At 43.9% G+C, this 22,672-nt stretch overlaps 1 protein-coding gene across 6 annotated transcripts in view; it reads right to left on the reverse strand.

Moving 5' to 3' along the window:
• CSNK1G1 (casein kinase 1 gamma 1) overlaps positions 1 to 22,049 on the reverse strand; it is a 111,726-nt gene extending 89,677 nt beyond the window's left edge. For 4 of the 6 annotated variants that reach the window (XM_074916700.1, XM_074916696.1, XM_074916701.1 and 1 more), the window contains exons 1-2: positions 21,913 to 22,049; positions 1,509 to 1,613 (exon numbers count right to left, since the gene is read on the reverse strand). The gene's annotated coding sequence lies outside the window, so the exon portion shown is untranslated. Of the gene's footprint in view, positions 1 to 1,508; positions 1,614 to 2,577; positions 2,659 to 21,912 lie in introns of those variants that run through there. The other 2 variants (XM_074916698.1, XM_074916697.1) reach the window with 2 other exon arrangements.
• Positions 22,050 to 22,672: the final 623 nt, after the last annotated feature.

Below are 22,672 nucleotides of genomic sequence, written 5' to 3' on the forward strand. Positions count from 1 at the left end.
TCTTAGAGGCAGGATGAAGAAACCAAGCCAGTGACTTCAGTCACAAAAGAAACCCTCCACAACATCACATCAACAAAGCTTCAGACTCTTTGGGGGCTTATCTTTAAGACAAAACAATATAAAATGAAGCACAGACAGATAACTACAGTCTCTGTTGGACTCGTATGAAAATAATAAAAGCACTGTACTGCACCAGTCTGAATTGCTTAAACTAAAGACTTTTCAAATAATTGATGGTACTCCTACTACTGGCACCAAAAAATGATAAATCAGTTTTAGGGGATGAAACTGCAAAATAATTTGATACACCATATCAAGTAAAATTGAAAACAGATTTCTCCTCCAGGCTAGAAGCTACTGAAAGCATGAAACTATTGCCCATCCATCTGCCCCCCACTCCAGCTGAAATTACTAAAAGGCAAGAGCTCATTAAGCTTTCTACATACAAAATGCAAAATGGAAATGACAATTTAGAAAGAATTTGTTTTGTCACATCATTTTGTTCAAAAGTAGAAACAGTATTCCCAAAGGATGGTACACAATTATGGCCTTAAACAAAACGCCTCAGCTACTTAATCAGTATCACTTAGTCTGCCCTGGATTACGTTCAAACAGAAATATAGTTTGTCACTATACGTATGTTTTTTCAGAAGTTCAGCAAGGAAAATATAGTGCCAGTTTCACTCCTGCAGTACTCATTATGTCCACCCAAAGAACCCTTCCGCCAAGCAGAGACATGCACTGCTCTCAAGGTCACTTTTACCAAACCAAAACAGTTGCTTTTTTGTTTATTTTCATCACTATTGCCTGTTTCATGAAATCATGGTATGTATCCACACCACTGTCAGTCAAACACTCTCACCTACAAACGTTATGCCCTTTGATTTCTTTGTTCTGGAGAGGAAAATTTTCCCAACACCTCCAGCTTTGAATTTTCTGCTCATTTCATAGGTCAGTTGTAATAGAAAAGGCAACCCAGCCCATATTTTACTTGTCGCACTGGAACAAACGCTTACATACAGAGCACACTAACCCTCCTCCCGGTAACAAAGTTAAACCACTCTTAGAGAAGCTTCAGTTCACCACAAAAGACTTTGGACTCTCCCCGAGTACTTTAATCCTACCTAATTTCCTTGTTGGAGATATTCATCACTGACAAGCAGCATTGCAGCTACCTGCCTCTCAGCTCAACATGTATATTTCTAAAAATAAAACCAGGAAGAGTAGTTAAGGGATGCAAGTTCCCAGAGAAGTTCCTTCAGGTGAAAAATGCTGACAAAATTGAGCGGGGAAAAAAATGGAAACAATGAGAGCTGTTCAATTCTTGTTCATTTGGGTCTTTAAGCATCCTTCCACAGGCTTGACAGATATTTCACATACCCTGGTTATAAGTTACAGGATTTTATAGCATCTTCACTTATATATGGTTGTTTTGGGTTTTTTTAGGAAGGAATATTTGAGTTGCATGCCTAGATGTTCCAGAAAAATCAAAGGCACATAATACTCACCACACGTTTTGTAACTCACTTATGTCTGTTATCTGAAATCATGGGGTAGCAAGTGCTGGGGCACAGGAGCAGCAGAGAAGCCAGCCAGTCATATCTGTAGTGAATCTGGAAGAGAAGAACATTTTTAGAAATGCAATAGTTCATACAACTTCTAATCTTGCCTTATTCTGCTAAAAAAAAAAAAAACAACCAAAACCCAACAACCACAACATTGTTTGCAGTTTTCAGTTTAATATTCCGGCTTCCAAGTATACTGTGGATGAAACAGAGCCAAACACCTCCTCTTATAGGAAAAGCTAGTATTTCTCCTTACCCCTAGTCAGGGCAAACTAACAGCTTTCCATGCAATAACATGAATTTTAGTTCAGAAGATCTGAAGTGTTAAGCATTTTCTTAAAATATAGATGTTTCTGGTTCTTCAGTAACTTTGGCATTTGTTTTGTGTAAACAGTGTTTCCCCACCTCAGGGAACCCCACAGGTTCCCAAACCTGAACTCCCATGATGCAGCATCCCTGGGATGGCTCCATCCCCTGTGATGCTCCAGACACTTTGGTCAGAAGTAAACACAAGGGGTTTTTTGGTTTGTGCTTTTCCCCCCCCTTAAATAACACTCTCCAAAGCACATAGCCTATAGGGCAGCACAGGGCCCAAACACGGATTTCTGAGGGGGAGTGTGCTAGAACAGGGATGCAAAAGTCAAACCAAAATGAAACTACTCCTGGAAAACTGCCCAGGGTGACCAGAGACACACTGTTCTGTTTTACATTCAAAACTTGAGCATTTAAACTTCCTTTGGAAGAAAACATATACATTATTCTAACAAAAATTACAACTTTAAACACAACTTTAGGTTCTGAGAAGCTCTGCCTGTCGTCTAGAAGGCAGGTTCTGCTGCCACACTGAAAAGCCGCATTAGACTGCCTTACACATGATGCTCTGACAGGGGCTATAAGCAATTGGGCTCCGCAGTGTCTAATGGGCATTCAAAGTCTGTGCCTAAGGTAGCACTTTTATCCTTATTTGCCTAACTATTACAGCAAGGTTAGAAGTTTAAGGGTCCACACTAACCTGTCAAACTGCTTGTTCTGTTAGCACATGGGGGAAAAAATGGTCACTCTTTGGCCTGGCCACACAAGGAAACCCTGTACCAGAGAGCATTTTTGCTTTCTCCAACATCAGGTGCAAGATAGAATGAAGTCACCATCACTGCGCTGCCAAGAGACGCTGCTTTGACTGAAGCACGCAGGAATTCGCTCTGCCTCTGCCTCGTACTTTCGTAAGCTTGTTGTCCATCCAGTCCAAGTCACATACGTGCTCTTCCAATGTCATTCATGATTTCTGTCCTTAAGAAGCTAGGAGGATTGCTTAATGGCATTGTATAAGACTTCAAAAGTCTCCACGAGCTCACAACAGCTGTCATTAATTAATCCTTGTCTACAATTATTCAGCACCAGTTCTTGAATGGAGCCAACCACTGGGGTGAGGAACACACACCACTGCTCTGTGGCTTCAGCATACAAGCGGTGAGTGACACCCATTTTTCTAAAATGAAAAGGCATTAGGTAGTTGAATATATCCCCCAATATTAAGTTTACTGCAAAGCATTTAAAGCAAGCTTTTGTTCTACTTGATGCTAAAGTTGTTCCAAGTTATTTGACTGGGTCAAAGGCTGCAGCCGGGAAGAACCAGCCAAACTTGTACCAAACTAAGCCCTACAAGAAAGGGAAAACACAAGCACCTATATTCACAGGGAAAGAGGGACTTTGTTTAGTTACTTAACATCACGACCCTAAAAGCACTCTGGGGCAAAGAACAGAAGTATCCCATTAACATGACAGTCCACATTTAAGTGCTGAACACCTTTAACCCAGTGGAGCTTGCTCTTTTGCCATTTTGAACAACCCCCAGTTAAACTTAGAAGGAAAAACAAAAGTTGTACGTAAGAATTCCAAACTGGGTTCGTTGGTCAGAAGCTGCCGCAGTTTCTTTACATACACACCAACCTTTTTAAGAGGTGGCAGCTCTGGACAAGGAAGCTAAACAGAATATTCTATTTATAAAGCACTCCATGGTACAATGATTTACTTTAGGAATAAAAGTAAGTAAATCATCTCATGCTACCCTAAGGTTCAGGTTCAAATCAAGGGTTAGATATTATTCATGTTCTGCTCGAAGAACAAGATGACATGCACATTACAGTGGAGTCGAAGTGTAAGATGAGAAAATCCTCTGCACTGGTCAGCCTCTGCCACTCTCCCACTGACAAGGCCAAGTGACAAAAACTCATCCCCACCTCAAACAAGACATTTACTAACAGATCTTTCAACCTGCAGCACAGCAAACACAAGTCCCCCCATGTTCACATAAACAGCATTTTGAGAGCACCTGAGGTTCACAAGGCAGAGCTCAGTTTCCATCTTTTCCCTGGCCATACACCAATGGTGCTGGGCTCACCCAGAAATCCTGCCCAGTAGCGAAACGGCTTAAGCAAAACGCAGAGGAGCACAAAGTAACAAAAGGATTCAGCTCATGACTGCAGCACACATTAAACCTAGCTGAGAAGCCAGGAACCTCATTTAGCTGCAAGCATGGCATGATACAGAAAGCCACCTCTCACAGCAACAATAAGCAATGGTTAACATGAGAGAATATGTGGACGACCTGGTTGGAACACTAGTTTATCACGGTAAAAAGCTCCAGTCTTTCCTTTCCCAGATAGCCTTGCTGACCAAAGCCTAACATTATGCAGAACCCAGGGGACCGTGTCCCTTTGTGAAGGGAAGGCTAAGGCAGCTGAAAGAGCTGCTACAGAAAGAAAAATGACAATGAAAGAGACAGTCTGAAACCATGAACAGCAAGAAGGACACTTTCTAGCTTTTAACAAATAGTTAAACTTTTTTTGGTGTTTAATTAGCGCCTCCAGACTCTGAGCCCATTTCCTGTGACATCTCCTTGATGGCACTAACTAGGCCTTAGGCTTGGTGACACATATCTCGGCTTGAACTCAACAGACCTTGGCTTCGTATGACCACACAGAAGAAATGTAGAATCCTTTGATGAGGATGCTCTGCTTCCTGCCGGACAGCTCACTTCAGGAGGAAGTTATTTATTTTACAGAGTGCCAAAACCAGAAGGATATGAAGCATCTGGGGGTGTGGAGATGGGCACAGGTCCCACCCACCCGTATTCAGGACATGCTCCTCCGCATCACTCAACTGCAGCAGAGCCACCTCTTCTCAGCACACTAACAACCAGTATTTCTGTTCAGCCCTCAGAGGCCACGATATTTCAGATAAAGGCCATCACATTGGCTGGAGAAGACCCACAGACCTCCAAAACCTCTTCCAGCTGTCACTGAGAGAGAACAAGGCTACACCAGAAGCTTTAAGCCTTGCTAAATTTTTTCCCCATTACTTTTCAAAGCAAGGAGCAGATGAGAAGCTTGTTTAAGTTTCACAGTAAAAACTAACGTCCCTGAAGGCAATTTGTGAAGAGAATATATGTGCTACCTTAGAGTAGACAACCAGGTCTTCCATATCCACTGGGGTCTGGGGAAATATGTGCCAGCCTGAATAGAGAGACACAATTTCCAAGGTGCAGCACTTGAAAGTTTGGGGCATCGCTTCTGCCACAGCAGGGAAGATGACTCTACAAACCCATTCCTTATTAGTTCTCTTCGGAAGCTGGTACAGTTTTTGAATCTTTTGTACTTCAGTTCATTATTATTTTGTTACCAGTTAGCAGCACAAAACTCTGGGTAGTGCTTAAAAAAAGCTTGTCGCCTGTGAGCTTAAGGCATTTACAGTCTTAACAAATTAAAGTATAGGAACAATATTAAAATTCCAACTTAATGGACACTGCCCTACTTCAAAGTCTGCAGACTGTTCTGCATGGCAAAAAAAGGTAAGACAGCTCCCAACAGCATTAGATGATGGAACAAAACCTCAAGAGCAAACACAATGCTCCAGCATTCACGTCGAGCTCAAGCAACAAGAACTTTGCTTAGCAGTACACAGAATCTGTAGTTTCCAGAAACAAGTGCCTTATTTGAAAAGCAACCTATGAGTCCTGGATCAGTGTACGTTCAGGTGAGGAGGTTTTCAACCAAAGCATTCCACACCCATATGGAAAAAGTAAGGTCTCTGTAGACCATTTGTGTTGTGCAGGAAAGCCTATTCAGGAAGCCTCAACAATGCCAGTTTTGGCATAAAACTTTAAACATATTTCTGTTTCAAGTCAAATACATAAGCATTCAAAAGCCTTGTCTAGAAAAAGGCTTGCATTCCCTCTTAGGGGGCATCATTTTTCTGAAGGACAGAAGCATGCAAACAATCTCAGGGTGAACACCATGTTCATCAGTTTCATTTCACAGCTCAGTATTTTGTTCTCCTCACGCACACCTTTAGCCAGAGCTATGTAAAGAAAACCTGGAACACCTTAAACAGCAAAAAACAACCCCCAAATATTAAGACAGTTTCAAAATTTCAAGAGGTAGTAACATTTTGAGAGACTCCACAGGTAGTACCTTCAGTAAGATATCAGTATGACAATTCAGGAAGCCCAGAGAACTTAAGCTGTTTTATGCAAGTAAGAGGAAGGAGTGAGTCCCTGGTTTTAAGTTCAATCAGACAAGAGCAGCTAGAACATAGCACCTGCACTTCCATCCACCTTATAGAAACCATTAACATTTATCACTCAAAGGACAGCAGCAAAACACCTAAAGCTGTGTTCTCCCAGAGCCAAAGAGGTGAATCAAAGAATATGGCCCACCTAGCTTAACCTCCAGCCTGAAATAGCAGCCATAAGCCAATGTCTGGGAAAGGGAAAGAAGAGGGTAAGCATACATAACTTTTCCACCTCCAGTGAGTTTTACTTGTGGGCCTTCCCAAGTCCGTTCGGGCTTCTGGTTCAGGAATATTCGGTGCAGCCTCTTCACAAGGATGTCCAGTTCCTCTCCGAACTCACCCAAACTTTTTGTAGCCACAATAGCCCTTGGCTAGTTCAACGAGTCTACTATTCACTGCCTGAAAAACATCCCCCTGCTTCTTTGGAACCTGCGCTGTTAGCTCCACCTGATCCTCCCTGAATCTCATAGCAGTGACCATTCTCCCACATCCAGCACTGATGATTTTGTTGGCTTGACCTAACCCACTGCTGACCGTTTAAGGTTAGCTAGATATAAATAACCACTTCTTGTCAGAAAGGAAAGACTAAGAGACTAACTTTGATTGCACAGACTAAATAAGCAGCATTATGTGGCAATCAGCTGTGAATAAATGAGCAGTATTAATTGCCAGTTATCAGTAGGTATTAAAACCTATGTCTAGTGGACAGCAGAGCAGAAGCAAAGCAGAAAGAACCCGAACTACACATTAAGGCTCCCTGCCCTCAAAATATGCAAAGTCGCAGTGTCAAACAGGGAAAAGTCATACCTTGTTGGGTAGATTTTGCTGTCTGTTTGACAAAAACAAATACATTCAACACCTGGGAGAGAGTTGGACAGGAAGGTGAATGCCTTAACAACTGCACTGGACTCCATCATTTGCAAACCCCTCCTTGAATACACCCCAAAGCTGACATCTACATTCATTCTGCTCAACTGGAGATAAAGAGAGTCAGCTTTTATTCTGACACTGTACTTGGGCACTGCTCAGAACACTATTTATCATCTGACACCTAGGTAAAAAAAAAACACCACAAAAAAGTACTGCTGCTTGCAAAAACCATTTGACATCTCTCAATTACCTTAACTCACGAGTAGCCCACACATTTCAAATGTAGCTAGAGAATGCTGCAAGTAGGTCTAGATCTCAATTTTGCATTTACAAAAGTAAAACAGCAAACAGCATTTTTTGCAATCTCGGTGTGTGTGAAGGTTTGGTATTCCCAGAAAGCTGTTGAAACCCGCATGTACTTCTAACGCATAACAGGAAGCCTACGTTTTGTTAACAACAAAATATTGAAGACTTCAAAATTGATGCCAACGATCTTTGTGATGAAAGGGAACAGAATGGTGTCTCAAATAATACAAGGAGACTACAAAATTTAGAGAAAACACGCAGGCAAGTTCAGATAGTCTACTCACAACACATTAATATCATGAAATGAAATTCTTCAGGTTTTTTGACTCATCCAGAACAGAGTCCTGCTTACTCTAGATTAAATTTCATGATATCTGAAGTTTTCACTCTCTATACTTACTTGAGGTATTCCAAACATGGAGCTAGACTACATGTTTCCAGCAGCAAGCAATCATTCAATATTATGTGGTTCAATGACATCTCAAGCCTGAGTGCAGAGATGTTATGGCCCCGCCAAGGATGCTCACAAAGATAACTATATTTTATCCTTTTGTTGCTAGCCTCTGGTCCTGAAACCCTGACCTCTGATACAGCCTCCAAAGCTTGAAACTCAAACTGGGAAAGCCCACCCAAGGAGTATTTTACTTTGGATTTCCAGATGATTTAACCTTTCCCCCCCCCTCAACAGCTGCAGAAACTGCAAGAAACAGTAGCCTGGAAGAAAGATAGCATGTAACTCTGGGAAAAACAAGCACACATCTTAACGTGAAACATCTGCTTTTTACTCTTTTTTACTGCAAAGACAGAAAGCTTCCTTTTCAGCTTCCCCTGAAACAAGGGCAGAGGGTAGCCAACAAAACAGTGCCAAGTAACGGTTTGGGGGCCACGTCTTCAGACAGGACCACTGAAACAAAGCATCCACCTTGATTAAATAGTTATGATAAATATTTAAAAGTGAGATTTTGAACTCTCACTATCTCACTGAAAGAAGTTTTAAAGGAACACTGTGATGACAATCCGTCTAAAGCACCTCTACACAGCTCTCACCCACTGTGCATCTTCCTCCAAAATGCACTTGGATCACACGCTGCGTATTACTATTATTATGGTGCGCTTTGCTCATATTTAGGATTTTTTATTCTTCTTTTCCAAGGATCCCTTTAGGGGCTACATGAGTCACACAGTTGATATTCTTCTAGCATCTGCACAAGAAATGTTTCCACTCCCAGTTCCTTCAGGAAGGGAGGTAAACCCCTCCTAAGTGAAGTCTAAAAGAAGTCGTCCCAAATGACATATGGGACGGTCAGTGTTAGGTTAATGGTTGGACTAGATGATCTTTTAGGTCTTTTACAAGCTAGATGATTCTGTGACATTTGTCTTCTTAAACACAGTAGAGTCCACGCTCCCAGGTGTCAATACCAATCTGGATCATCATGCAGTAACACTTTAAAAAAAGAATCCCATCTAGTCCAAGGACTTTTCTTGCAAGATCCCTTTGATTCACACCTGAAAATGAGGTTCTTCAGTTCTTCATATGCTTCTGAACAAAAAAGTAACTAAGCTCTGTTAGAGCACTCACCTCTCCTAGCAGAGATAATTTGCTCAACACTCCCCCACTTACTACACTGGTTTACTAAATCATTAACAGACTCTTAATTTAATGCTCTTTAGAATAGCCTGCTCACTGAAATGCCTCCTCAAGACTAAGCACAAGCCAATAACCCAAATGCAAATATTTGGGATCCTTTTTCCCTACCTGACAGATTCAAAAAGCTTGCCACACACTCAGGTGACACCACTGGCCCTCCAAAGAGAAGTGACACTTTCCAAGAAAAGCCAACTAGTCTTCATTCATAGAGGCCTCTGCTGCTCCTCAAGAGGTTTTGTAGACTTCAGGTTCTTTGAAGCTCCTGGTTCTCTCCCCCAATGTGCAAATCCCATTTAGGAGAGATCAAAAATCCACACGCGCCCTAAAAGTTGGGAAGATGCTTGCAGTCTAGACCTTGCACCACGGTGAAACAGTACCTTTGAAGGAAAACCCAGGAGTGTTCTCCATAAGATGGAGCAACCAGATAGCTGGAGAATCCCCATCAGGAATTCTTGGCAGTTTCTCCTCTGCCTGCACTTACCAGACCCATTTGTGAACAAGTCGAATTCATTACAGCACCAGAAGAAAACCAACCCAACAATACCTGGAGAGCTCTGTGCCAGGTTAGAGACTTAGGGCAGCTCAGCAACAGGTTTGATGAGCACCAGCAGCAGTCTATAGGAAAGGCAGGACTAAAACCTCCCCTTTTGGGCACAGCAGTTACCACCACAGCCTTACAGGGTTTTAACACTCCACAACAGGACATTTCAACACCAGGCAAGGTATTAAAACACCAAGTTTCATGTTTAGATATAAAACTACATGAACAGGTCCTCAACAGTGCTAAAAAGACTATTGGTTTAATAGTCCAATTTCTGATTAAAACTAGATTTTTAGCAGGCGTGGATCAGCAAGCTAGGAAGTTGGTCAGCCATGACACAAACACAGGCAGAACAGTACCAGGGATGTGTTGCAATCATCACTATATATACTTCATGTAATTAGTATGACAGAGAAGAATATTAATACGTGCATGCTTCACTCGTTGTCCCTGCCCCGTTCTGGGCCATCAGCCGATCACCACCTGCAAGGAACCCTTGACTGCCTGCTGGTCATGATCCCACACTAGGAAAGCTGAAGAGAAGCATTACGATCACCTCCTCCCACTTTATGCATAAAAAGGTGGAATTTCAAGAATTTTTTCCTTTTTAAAGGGACCAAAAACTTCATGTTCAATTATTTTCTTCATCTCTTATTTCTTATTTGTCTATTTTTAGTTTCTACCTATCCCACCTTGAAACACTTTACACATAAACTACAGTGTGTTGTACAGCAAATCTCCTTTGATTACGTACAACATGGGAGACCTGTAAGTGTACAGTATGCTGAGAAACAGCTTGAGATTTCCCCTCCTATAAGTATCTGCAAGCCATCTTCCGGAGCTCTTCAGAAATACTGCCTCCCCATGCTGCCTCAATATTCTGGAAAAGCAGGGGACTCAGAGTTGGAATAATGAAATGAGAAGTGTTCTGCTATTCTGTCCACAACAATGGCAGATGCTACAGGGAGCAGTAAGCTTCTGCAGCCTGCTTGAGCATCCACAACCACTGGATTACAGACAACAGTATGGACACAACTGCCTAGTCCTACCAGCATTCATTTTACAGACCTGGTTTTTTGTCTAACCACTTTTTGAATGCATCTAAACGATCAGCTTCCACAAACTTCTAGAACAAGATCCAAAAGTTTATTGCCTACTTTTTAAAGAAATCCTTCCAATGCTAAGAGTCTCAGACATTTTAGACTTCATAGGATAGGCAGCTGCTCCTCTGCCTTCAACTCAGCTGTCCTTCTCTGTATGGTTTCCAACTCTGAAGATGCAACAACCAGAAACACATATAGTCACACACTCACCTACTGAAATTCACTCAGTGTATTACTCAACAACCCTAGTCCTCAATCAGATTAATATTTCAGCCCTCCAAAAAATAAAACAGTGAATACTACCTGTGGCAAGCAAGAGACCAGTATGCCAACAATAACCAAGTCAATGCCAGGGAGATAAATCCCGACAGTCCCAAGCCATGTCCATGACAAACAATAAGGGTTTTGCCCACACACCTGCAAAAGAGTTTCTTTCACAAGCCAAAAAAACCACACCACTCACTGCACTCTGAAACATAAGCAAGCAGACACTTGAAAATCCTGTTCGACTTCCCAGCAGCAACTTTCCCCATTCAGCTGGTAGTGTGCTACCAACTTCAGAGAAGACTGGTGTTTTTCAAGGATGGCAGAAGAGCTCCAGAAGCCTGATTACACATTGAAGGCATCTTCTTCATTATGCTTGTAGGATGAATAATGTATTTAATTAGAAGCAGCCTTAACGAAAAGCTGTTAAAGTTGAACACGGAGGATAAGTCTCACTTATTACACAGGAGGCAAACCCACGCAATAAAGCAGATGCCAGAACCGTCCACCTCTGTGCGCTGTCTCTCACACACACTAAAAACTTCTCCCAGAAGCTGGAGTAAAGCGCTATTTTGCACAGATAAACTTAATTTTACCTCGAAGGCAAACATTACCATTCACACAGTTAGGAAATTGCATCTGTATGAAGCCACTTCGATTCAACTTCCGCTTCCAATCCCTAATCTTCAGTGTAGCTGTCAATTAGAAATGTTCATTACCAAGCAATCTGCACTATGCACCAAGTCTTGCATCTGTCTTCTTTGAAGCCCTAATACCCACCGGTGAGGACCGCTTTGTACCAGTAGATCACTTGTAGATCTTTTGAACTGCATTCAGATACGGAGTTAATCACTGCCAACAGTGGTACTGGAAGTGTCAGCCGATAATCCAACACAAGAAGCTTCTCAGCGACACCAAGCCTCAAAGCTCTGTCCACCACAGAAAAGCAGCCTTTATGTTTTGATATAGATAGAAGTAGAAAAAGTCCTTGCAATACAAGGTCATACTAAGCTCCTAGAAGACTAAATTTAGCCACCTGTGCCTCAGGCAAGTCTGTTAGTTATGGGAAGCTCAGACTCTGGTGTTGAGCAGAGGTCCAAGGGTAAATCACTTAGAAGACTTGACTCCATTTAATTGCAAGTGATCTCAAGGCTATTAACAGGGAGCCCAAACTCAATTCGTCAAAGAGGAGACGTGTTTGAATATCAGACAAAACTAGCACCAGGACACCGCGATACTGTTTTGAGGCTGGTTTGCCTGAGTGGTGTAAACTATTACTACGTTCAATGTCAAAGTCAGGAAGAGAGAAGCTCAAGAAGATTTAACAGATGGGTTTTCAGCACAAATGTATTTTAGAACACCTCCTTAGCAAGCATATTTCCTACTCTAACACGCCTCATGCTACAGCTATAACATGCTATAGAAGAGCAGATCAGTGAGAACACAGGGATTATTCCAAGCTTTTGTAAATGTTAGCAGAGACTGATTGAACAGTTTGTGAAGACAAGCCCTGGTTTACAAAAGGTGTCACAGTGAACAGTTTTGTCAAATATTTAATAATTTTCCAAGCCAGAAAGATGCTGATGACTCAGATTCTTGAGCTGTGTTGGGTCTCAGGAACAGTATCAGCCACAAGCCCACAGAAGGACCACAGCACTCAACATCCAGGATCCCTGCAGGCGCTCAACAGAATCTACCAGTAGAAAAAAAAATAAAGAATTTGGTTTCAAGACAACGCTGGGGAATATCAACACTGCTTGGGAATACTGACACTATTTGCCTCAGCCCTGCAAGTCTTCAGAGACCCTGAAGAACCTATTTTGGTGCAAGAAACCCAAACAGGAGTGATAACTCAATCACACAGATAAAGACAGGATTACTAAGATGACTGCACCAAGTCCAAATGAGCACAGGGTTTCTTGCACTAGATGTTGAGTATATGTGGTCCAACTAGACAACTGTAAGTCACACTCCATCCCCTCAAGTCTCTGCAGATGGTAACACAGAAGGCTGCCTGAACTTCCAGAGGTCACATAGCTGCTCTCACAGGTGAACCTGTCTCTGCAGTATCCCCAGCCAGGAGGATGCCAAGAGACCCTCAAGTCCCCCCACCTCTATGCTGCGACCCAAAACCCTGAGCTATCATCACAGCAGCCAACAAGTTACCCCCAAACCCCTCTCTTCTATCACATTGTCTCCTTAATGCCAAAGCACTCTGTTTTCTGCAGAGACTAAAAAGAACAGAACAAGTGGTTCCAAAACACCAGGCTCTCAATCACAGATCCTGACAAGTGAAGGCACTCTGGCACGCACAATAACTACTAACATTTAGAAATTATAAAAGACACCGAGTACTAGTGCTGTATCCAGTAAATCTAGACAAAAACAAAGGGCTGCTTATTGGTTTGGAGCCTAATACCAGCTTTGGATCTTAACCACTGAATAACATAAATTTCAGCAGAGATACTCTTCCCACAGAAGCGGAGCACAGCCTATGATTTACCATCACTGGTGTTGCATCTATCACCAGTAAAACTGAAGCCTTAGTGCTGCCAACACTGCACAGAGCTTTTTCAGAATTAGAAACCTGTCAAAACCTTTCCAAACAGGGGACAGCTGGGAAGCAATATCAGATGCAGAAGTGGCTGCAGGCCTGATCTCAGCTGCAGGATCATCATTCAGGGAACCCAAGGGCCTCCAAACCATCTAACCTGGCACTGATGCCAAGCCAGCTTGAGGTAGTCTGTGGCTAGCAAAATGGGACTGCAACCATGGAGCAAGCATTTTTCAGGGTGGGAGAACCACCTCACTACCTGGTAGATGTACACATAGCATGTATTTTGAAAATGTTTATTTCCATCAAAGAAGTTATATAAAGCCCATGTTGCCTCAATCCCTCCCAGGGCAAACCAGTGCTGTTACCTGTTACCGTAGCCCTGCCAAAAAGTGACAGCAAGAGCAAGCCTTCATGAGCCTCCTAAAGGTGAGACCTTTGAAGTCTAACTTGGACTTGAAAAGAGACAACTACAAAGCATGCGGTCTCTGCTTCATTAAAATGTTACAGGTTCTTAAGTTTCATTTGTTCATTGAAACTTGTTCTTTTAAGATCTAGGAAATAAAAACAAGCTGTAGAAACTAGCCTTGCATGTTACAAAGACAGTTACAAGGTACCTAAGGACAGTCAGACTAGGCAATATGGGGTTGCTGCAGGACTTACAATTAAGGAGCTTGTACCAAACTTAAGAAGAGCTGAATTCTTTCATTACACTTGCCAGAACTGGCACTGTCAATGGAACGGTATGAGCTGTATTTTAGAGGACTTCCTCTCATTTGTTTTAATAGACCTAAATAAGCAGAAGTCAGATCTACAAGAAATTGAGTCATAAGGAATCAAAGTTTGAAGACCCCTAAGTCTGAGATGCTTGAAACTACTACTCTTCAGAAACCCACCTAAGGAATTTTATCCAAGAGTAGTAATAACTCAATTCACATGCCCCTCCTTGCTATGAGGAAGTCTAGACAGATTTCCTTCAAGTTAAGTTTTTCCAATAGTGTGCTCACCATTAATGTGAAGGAAGGAAAACAACTGCATCTGAATCTATCCTCTGACTTATAGCTCAAAAATTAATGTACAGCAGCTAGTAAAGGAACACCGAGTTTGGTTTGTTATTTCTACAAATAAGATATTACCCTAATTAAAGGTGTGACAAAGATAAATATTTAAGGAAAAACACATGCAGATTTAAACATCGTAAGTACTCCAGATTTTCTGCTACGTTAGATGAGTGAAATTATGAACTGAGCTTCATGGCAAATCACGAAGATGGAAGTGATCATATTTTGCAACTTAAAATAAATAGCTTCAAGAAACACATACTTCAGACTGGTTGGCTTCACAGAGTTCAAGTAGATTTCTCCTACAACGTAACATAACTTCAGCACTGAAGCAAAGCAATTCCTTGTGGGTTGGGAAAAAGGAGTAGTGCTAGAGAAAGCAGGTATTCCAGAGTTTTCTTAGCATCATCACAAACTGCATGAACTCATCAAGCTTTATCAATAAACATTAAAACATGTATATAAGGCAGCAGCTACTCAGGATATTTAATAAATGATGTGGCCTCCTCTAATGTACCATGTGCAATATGGCCAACTCATCTTAGAAGACTCTAGAAACATGACAGCTTCAGAAAAGACGACAGCAGATTCAGGACTGCAAAGGAACCTTCACTTCTTTGTAAACAGCCGCAATTCTCCAAGCCTAAAGGAATGTCATAATATAATCATAAGAAGGAAAAAAAAAAAAAAGGAGCAGGATAGCAGAGGCAGACAGGAAAAGTGTTTTCCCATCTCACTAGTGAATATCCCAAATTCCCACATTAAATGCTAGGAGTAGCAAATCCAAGCTATTCAATTGTCTTCCACAAAGCAGAAACTGTCAGGCTAATCTTCAGGGTAGAATTGCTGTCAATTCTTCAGGCTATTAAGTTATTATCCGGAAGAGATTTGCTCACAGACGAGCAAACCAAAACAGAGGATTCAGACAGGTAACAGACACATATTAATTTCAGAAGATGAGCTGCTCCAAATAGATCTTATAGGAAGGAATATATACAAAAAACCAGGAGAAAATGGCGGTAATTTCACACATTGCAATTGGTTTTGCCAACTCATAGAAATAAGTGGTCTTTTAAAAGGTAGGTAGTGTCTGATGAACCAGAAGTCAAACAGGTATTTTAGCAAGGAGTTGAAAAGGAAGGAGTAAAAAAAGAAGGGCCTAGGAGGGTTTAATACAGAGATGAAACAGGCACAAGTCTGAGGTTTTACCTCTCTGTAGAATCACAGAATGGATTTATGGATCTAATGGATAATGGATCTAGTTTCAGCCCCCCTGCCATGGGCAAGGACATCTTCCACTAGACCAGGCTGTTCAAAGCCCCATCCAACTTGGCCTTGAACATTCCCAAGGAGGGGGCAGCCACAACTTCTCTGGACAACTAGTTCTGATGTCTCACTACCCTCACCATAAAACATTTCTTCCTTCTGTCCAAGCTAAACCTGCCTTCTTTCAGCTTAAAACTGTTGTCCCTTGTCATATCACTACATGCCTTGTTAAAAAGTCTCTGTACATCTTTTTATAAGCCCTCTTTATGTATTGAAAGGTCTCCCCAGAGCCTTCACTTCTACAGGCTGCACAAGCCCAACTGTCTCAGCCTTTCTCCACAGCAGAGGTGTTCCAGCCCTCTGACCATTTTTGTGGCCTTCTCCCCACCCGCTCTAACAGGTCCACATCTTCCTTGCACTGGGGACCCAGAGCTGGATGTAGTGCTCTGGGTATGATCTCACAAGAGCAGAGCAGAGGGGAGAATCACCTCCTTCTAGGCAATTCCTTTACATCCTACAGACCATGATTTACACACTGGCATTTCTGCCACTGTTGACTGAAGCCTTCAGTTGTCTTGGCTCTCTCTGCAGGTCAAGGTGACCACTGCCATAATTTCATCAAAACCAGGAACTCTGCTGGGCTCCAGAGGACATAACTTCAGTGACTACCTGTTTGTGCAGGAACACACTACTAAATAATGTTGGGAAAGAGCTGCAGCCCATGGTCCACAAAGGCAGCATATGATAGAGGGAAGCTTCTGGAGGCAAAATTCAGGTTGAGAATAGGAAGGCAATGACCAAGAGTTGTGTGACAGCATCTCAAAGAATTGCTCCCACACTCAGGCTTGGACTCATCAGAAACTGAGAAGTTTCTGATGCCTGTACAAGAATGAGGACTGAATTAACCAATACAGCACCCGGACACTGGCACTTGCAATCAAGATCAAAGGCTCCTCTGACACTTCAGAAGAAGAGCACAGAAAGCCAGCAGATAGAGGAGCATGCATCTAAGGATGATGCAGCTTTTGGGGGAAATAAGCTGATTCATAAGAACTTCCTCAAAATCTCCTCAAAACCCCCTACAGATGGAACAAGAATTAGCCATATAAAAGTAAGCTAGAAAAAAAAAAAAATCAAGTACAATAGGATGGAAAGACAAAACTAAGGCACAAATGTATTTCTACACAAATGCTGGAAGTCTAGAAGTAAGATGGAGAAACTCAAATGTCTGTTTTTAGAACTATGTGACTGTAGTGGGTTCATTCAAAACACAGTAGAGGGCAGACAAGTCAATGGGACTTTCAAAATATACAAGGACTAAGCAAGCTTTTACAGGATCTAAGCCTTCTTTAGCATACACCACCTAAGATTAATCTAGGTTTACTGTGTCAGGAAGAAAACCCCTTTAAATTAGAATTCCAAGCTTAAACCAGAAAAATATAGTCTCAGACACCCAAGCAGCAATAGTGGCTGTCACATTATCACCAGAGGTTTGTACAAGCAGGAAACATGGCATTAAACAGACACTTCAAATGCCTCCACATAAACTGCGCAAGCGTCAGGTCAATATATAATGCCAAGACTAAGAGTTTAAATAGCATAAAGTGGCTCCTCCCCAGGAGTGGATAAGAGAAACAGCAATTCCCGCCTTCACCTTGAATGGCAGCTGGAGCATTGGTGTGAGGCCCTACCACGCAATCTGACCACACCATAGAAGCTGTAGAAACCAATCCAGTTAGTATAGCAAAGCTAAATGTCAAGAAGGAAATAAAATAAATATTTGTAAAGTTTTATTTTAAAAAATTAAAAAGGTAAAAAGTTTATTAAACCCAGTAATAAACCATGCATTAAACAGTGTCCCCCAAAAGTTAAAACTGTGTTTTACACCCAGTATGCTGAGCTGGCCATCTCCACTCTCCCTGCTTGATCCCAGTAAGGCAAACCAAGCAAACAAAGCTTTGGGTGGCAAAGGACTACTCAAAAGACAAGGAGACAGCAACAACCTCACTTTACATACAAAGTCATGAAGGAGGACGATGAGGAAGTCCTGTGCGTAGTTTCTTGGTTAAAGCTGCACGAGAGTCCCTGAAAGACACTTGCACCAGCTTTCACAGAACAATTCCGAGGCATCTGAGCAACCACAAACCAGGCAGCCATGCCGGGCAAATGAGAGTTGTCCTAAGGAACAGACTAAATGGACACAGGGCTAATTATATTTTATAAAATGAAGTCATGTCTTGGGAGTCAGTTGGAGGTTGTGTTGTTTGTTGGTTGGTTTTTTTTTTTCCTTCTTCCTTTTGCAGGAGACAGAGCACGTGAACAAGGAAAAGGCAGCTGATACACTTGATTTTTTCAATGAAGTATACACTACATGACAATATCCTTCAAAGTTCTTGTAGAACAAAACTCTATAGGATAAAAGGAAAAATCTTTCACACAGGTAAATAACTGGTTAAAAAAAAAAGATAAGGAAGGGGAAAGAAAGGCATCACCAGTCGGTTTTGTAGTGGAGGGGACTCACCAAAGGATTCTGCTCTGCTCAACTAGATTGAGCTAAGCAAGAGAAGGCAGTACTAAGATGACAACATTTGCTACTCTGAATAATTCAACGTGATCAGTAAATAAGAGCAATGACTCTAAGGAATTGCAGTAAAATCTCATGATATGAGTGGGTGATACAATTCAAAGTGCAGCACATCAGGAACAACCACCATAACTTCAAGTTAAAAAAATACAACTGAACTTAAGCCAGGACACCAGGGCTGTAACAGAGCCCTAAATTTGTTTCTTTCTAGTTTTTTTGGACATCCCCAGTTCTTGTTTTCTGTCTCTTCCTTGTCTGTAGCCCACGTAACAAGTGGCCTAACGCTTAGTGTCCAGCTTTGTGACTCTCTGTGCAAGGCAGTGAATATCACGATGGTTCAAAGTGAGAGGACAAATCTGCGGAAGAAAAGTGTGAAGGTTACTAAATTCAAGCACCTGGCTCAAGGAGATTGTAAACTGCTGGAGAGAGAAAAATAAAGCAGTATTTCCCCATATTAGATCTGCTGTATTTTGTGTACTCCCCTCCCCAGGCATCTGCTACTGGTTACTAGCGAGCAGGATACTGGGCCAGATGGATTCCTGGTCTCATCTGGTAGCATTTTTTAAGGCATTATACAGGATTTCATCTGTTAACCTGAAAATACACAGCAGCTGATTGCCTCAGAAGAGCTGGAAATTGGTTTAAAAACCACAAAAAGGGAGCAATCTTAGAGTAAGGAAGCTGTGGACTAGGTTGCACTTGTGGTCACACCCAGCTCACAACTCCAGTCGCAGTCGAGGTCTGTGAATCTGCCTGCTTGATCAATCCTACCAGAATATTTTCCATTAGCAACTTTGCCATAGAAAGTCAAATTGTCGTCGACAGAGAGAACTGGAAGAGCATAAAAACTCCTATGGAAGATTAATATAGATGGACTGGAATGAGGCAAGGTCATACACTTCAGACTTCACAAGAAATGGTACTATGAAGTGGAAAACTCTCTAATCCAAGCAAAAAGACACACAAGGTATTAGCTTGTCACTGTCACCTGTGAGCCATCAATCTGATTCAGACCTGAAGTATACCGGCACAAAGAAATTACCTATGACACCACACAGCATCCCAGAAAGACCTGCCCTGCCATTCTGTGCCCTGCTCCAGTCAGGGGCGTTCAGGGATTAGTTTAAGCAAACACGCACACAGAAGAGATCAACAGAGAAACTGGAAAAGAGAAACTGCAAGCTTGGTGTGTGTGGTTTGAAAATAAGAAGCCAAGAGTTGCGTGCTTTCTGAAAGCACTGAAGGAGAGAAGAGCTGTTTTTATAAGAGACAGCACTGGCACAAACAGATAGGTACCTACCAGCCACAAATAAAGTTACTGTGAGAATCTGGTGCAAGCTTCCAACCATCATGGCCAGAGGATAACAGAAGAGCTTTCCACATGAAAAACACAGCAAGAAGCCCAGATTGGCCTAAACTAACATGGAGTTTAGGCTAGCAGTTGAAAATACACTGCTATAGACTCATAAAGCAGAGAGCTGAGCCTTGTCTTTCTTGCAGCCCAACAGCTCTTCAAAAATAAAAAAAGGCACCAGCTGGACACTTTGCTGAGTCCAGAAAATGCAATTTCAGGGCAGGCAATGTTTAAAGAAACACTTGTATCTAAACAAAGTTTATGTATTTATGCAAGGCATCAGTGTAAAGCACTGCTTTTATCAGATAGTCTAAAATTTCATTAGTCAGCAATATTTTTGCCAAAAGGTTACGATCTCAAGTGTACCAGGGTACCACTGCACTGGCAGCAAGTACTTAACATGGAGAACTGAGTTTGCCTGGCCATTTCTCACCATCATCTTCCATGCTTTCTAAGTGCCTTTTTTTTTTTTCCCCCCCTAAACATCACAATATTTAAATTCCAGATTCTTTCTTATCTGGTCACACCTTGCTGGCTGTCACCTTCCCTGTACAAGAACTCTTGCTGATATGCATCACTGGCAGCATCTCTAGCTCATCCCAGACTCAAAGAGCCCTAGTGTCAGTCAGCCTTCACATGAAGACAACTCTGTGCATCTCTCTACAACAGCAATGTAGTAAAACCCAAATTCTCCTATCAGTAAATTTACCGCATAGGCAACACTTCCAAAACTTCAGCAACTGGCAGGCAGTGAGGAATCCTCTACGGCTTTTGCAGCCTGAAGAAAGCAATCTCCCCAAACTCATAACTCAAAGGCACTCTTTGTATTTTTTGGAATGCGTCTGTGGGAAAGTGCTGCTAATATTTGATAAGAGCTTCTCAATGGGAACAAAGCTCATGCTTCTCAGTTCATCCATCCTCCTCTCCCAGTGGGTTGACAGAGACCGAGTTACCAGCACAGCATTAAACTGGGGGTGTACAGAAGATAGTTTATTTAGGAAAATCACAGCCAGTAGCTGGGGAGCAGAGAGAAGGAAAAGGCGAGTCCTGGAGAACTTGGGGAGTGGCAGCATAAGCTTGTTACACATATGCATTAGGTCACTGATAAAAAAAAAAATCAAGTCTGAGATCACACCCATGACAGTGTGACTTCAAGCAGGCCACTGTGAGACTGATAATGACAAAGAGGGAACTTGAAAATCTCACATGAAGCCAGGACACAGGAGGTATTAATGGCTGACCGCAAGCTTGGAACTTGCTACAAACTGAAAAGTCAAGTCACTGTTGAGAAAGGCCAGAGAGGACGGTTGCCAGCAGTGAAATAGATTGGGAAGAGTAGACGACAATTTCACAAGCAATTTGGACAAGACAATGAACCCCAGCCTTAAACTTTAACGCCGTGCCAAAGAGCACACATATATCTTTCCCAGACATCGGGGGGAATATTCATTTCCCAGATACAGGGGAAATACTCAACTTTTTCACACAAAGAAGTTGTAAATACACTTCCAGGCACACAGAGTGCTTTGTTTCCTTCAGAACTGGGAACACAATCAGGTTTAGAAAAAGAGGTCCCAAGCCGCCTCCAAGCGCTCCTTCGGCAGGTGCCTGCCCCACGCTCCCGCTACGGCCACAGCCCACGGGAGAGGTTTGTCAGGACGTACCCCCGACGTGTGCCCACCCCTTCTGCATCCCACCTTTCTGACGGATTAGCTGGTATCAGACAACGCGCAGGGGAGAAAGCCGCCCGTTACGGAGACGGTGCGGGGCCACCGCACCCCTCACCGGGCCGGTTCCCCTCACCAACGCCCCGGGGCGAAGTTGGACCCCCCCCAGGCACCTCCCGAAGCTCAGCTAGGCCAACAGCCGGACTCCCTCGGGAGTCTCTCGGGCCATTGTGAGGAAGCCCTCGCGGCCCCCAGCGCCGGCCCCTGCCCTCCCTCGCCGCCGGGGATGGACGGTCTGTCCCCCGGCACCACGCGGTTCCTCCACCCGCCTGGAGCCTTTCACACCGGGAGAACCGCGGCCGCTACCCCTCCCGCTGGGGACAGCTGAAGCGGCGAGCCCCGCGGAGCCGCCGCCGCCTCCTCCTCCTCCTCCTCCTCCGCCACCGCGGGAGGCGCGGCCCCGGGAAGGCGACTGGGCCGCACCGCGGAGCGAAGCGACCGCCCCCGCCGCCGCCCAGGCCCCGCCGCCACGGCGGCCCCGCCGCCCCCCGCGCCCCTACCTGACTCCGGCGGCGCTGGGCTCCCCGGGCGAGGGAGCGAGGGGGCTGGGCTGGGCTGAGCCGGGCTGGGCTGGGCCGGGCCGGGCCGAGCCCCGCCACTGCTCTCCCCGCGCCCCGCCGCGGCTCCTCCCTCCGCCGCGCTCGACGGGGAGGGCCCCGACCCGGAAGCGCTCGCCCCCTAGCCCCACCCCTCGGCGAGCACCGCCCTATGGCAGCTGCGCGCCCGCGTCGCCCGCAACCGCTTCCGGGTTGCCGCAGCGGCGGGTTCGCCCTAGCAACCGCGTTCCGTTGCCAGGCGGAAGTGGCGCCCGGCGCAGCGGTGGGCAGGCCTCGGCGGGGCGGCGGCGGAGCGGGGGGAGCTGCGGCCACCGGCCCCGGCCCCGGCCCCGGCGGGGCTGACGGGGGAGGTCAGCGAGCTGGGCCGTGCCTGGGGCTCAGCAGCCCGCCTCGCCGCAGCGCCGGTGCCTCCCGCTCCTCCCTGCCCTCAAAACGCCGCCGCGACTGAGAGGGGAAAACCTGCTTATAAAAAGGGAAAAATATACACAGAAAACCAGGTGATAAAACAGAGATCTTAAACTTAGCCATGAACTGATTGTTGCCTCGAATCTCCTCTGCCTGCAGCACCTTCAAGGGTTATTCGTAACAAGTGTTCCAGGGGGAAAACGCGGCTCCTGAAACATCTCAAATCCTGCTAAAAGCCCATAATATCCCAGCTTTTAGTAGCTGGGAGGAAGCGTGATGGGTCAGGAGCAAAAACCCA

The sequence above is a fragment of the Athene noctua genome, chromosome 13 (genome assembly GCF_965140245.1).
Source record: "Athene noctua chromosome 13, bAthNoc1.hap1.1, whole genome shotgun sequence".
Taxonomy (NCBI): Eukaryota; Metazoa; Chordata; class Aves; order Strigiformes; family Strigidae; genus Athene; species Athene noctua.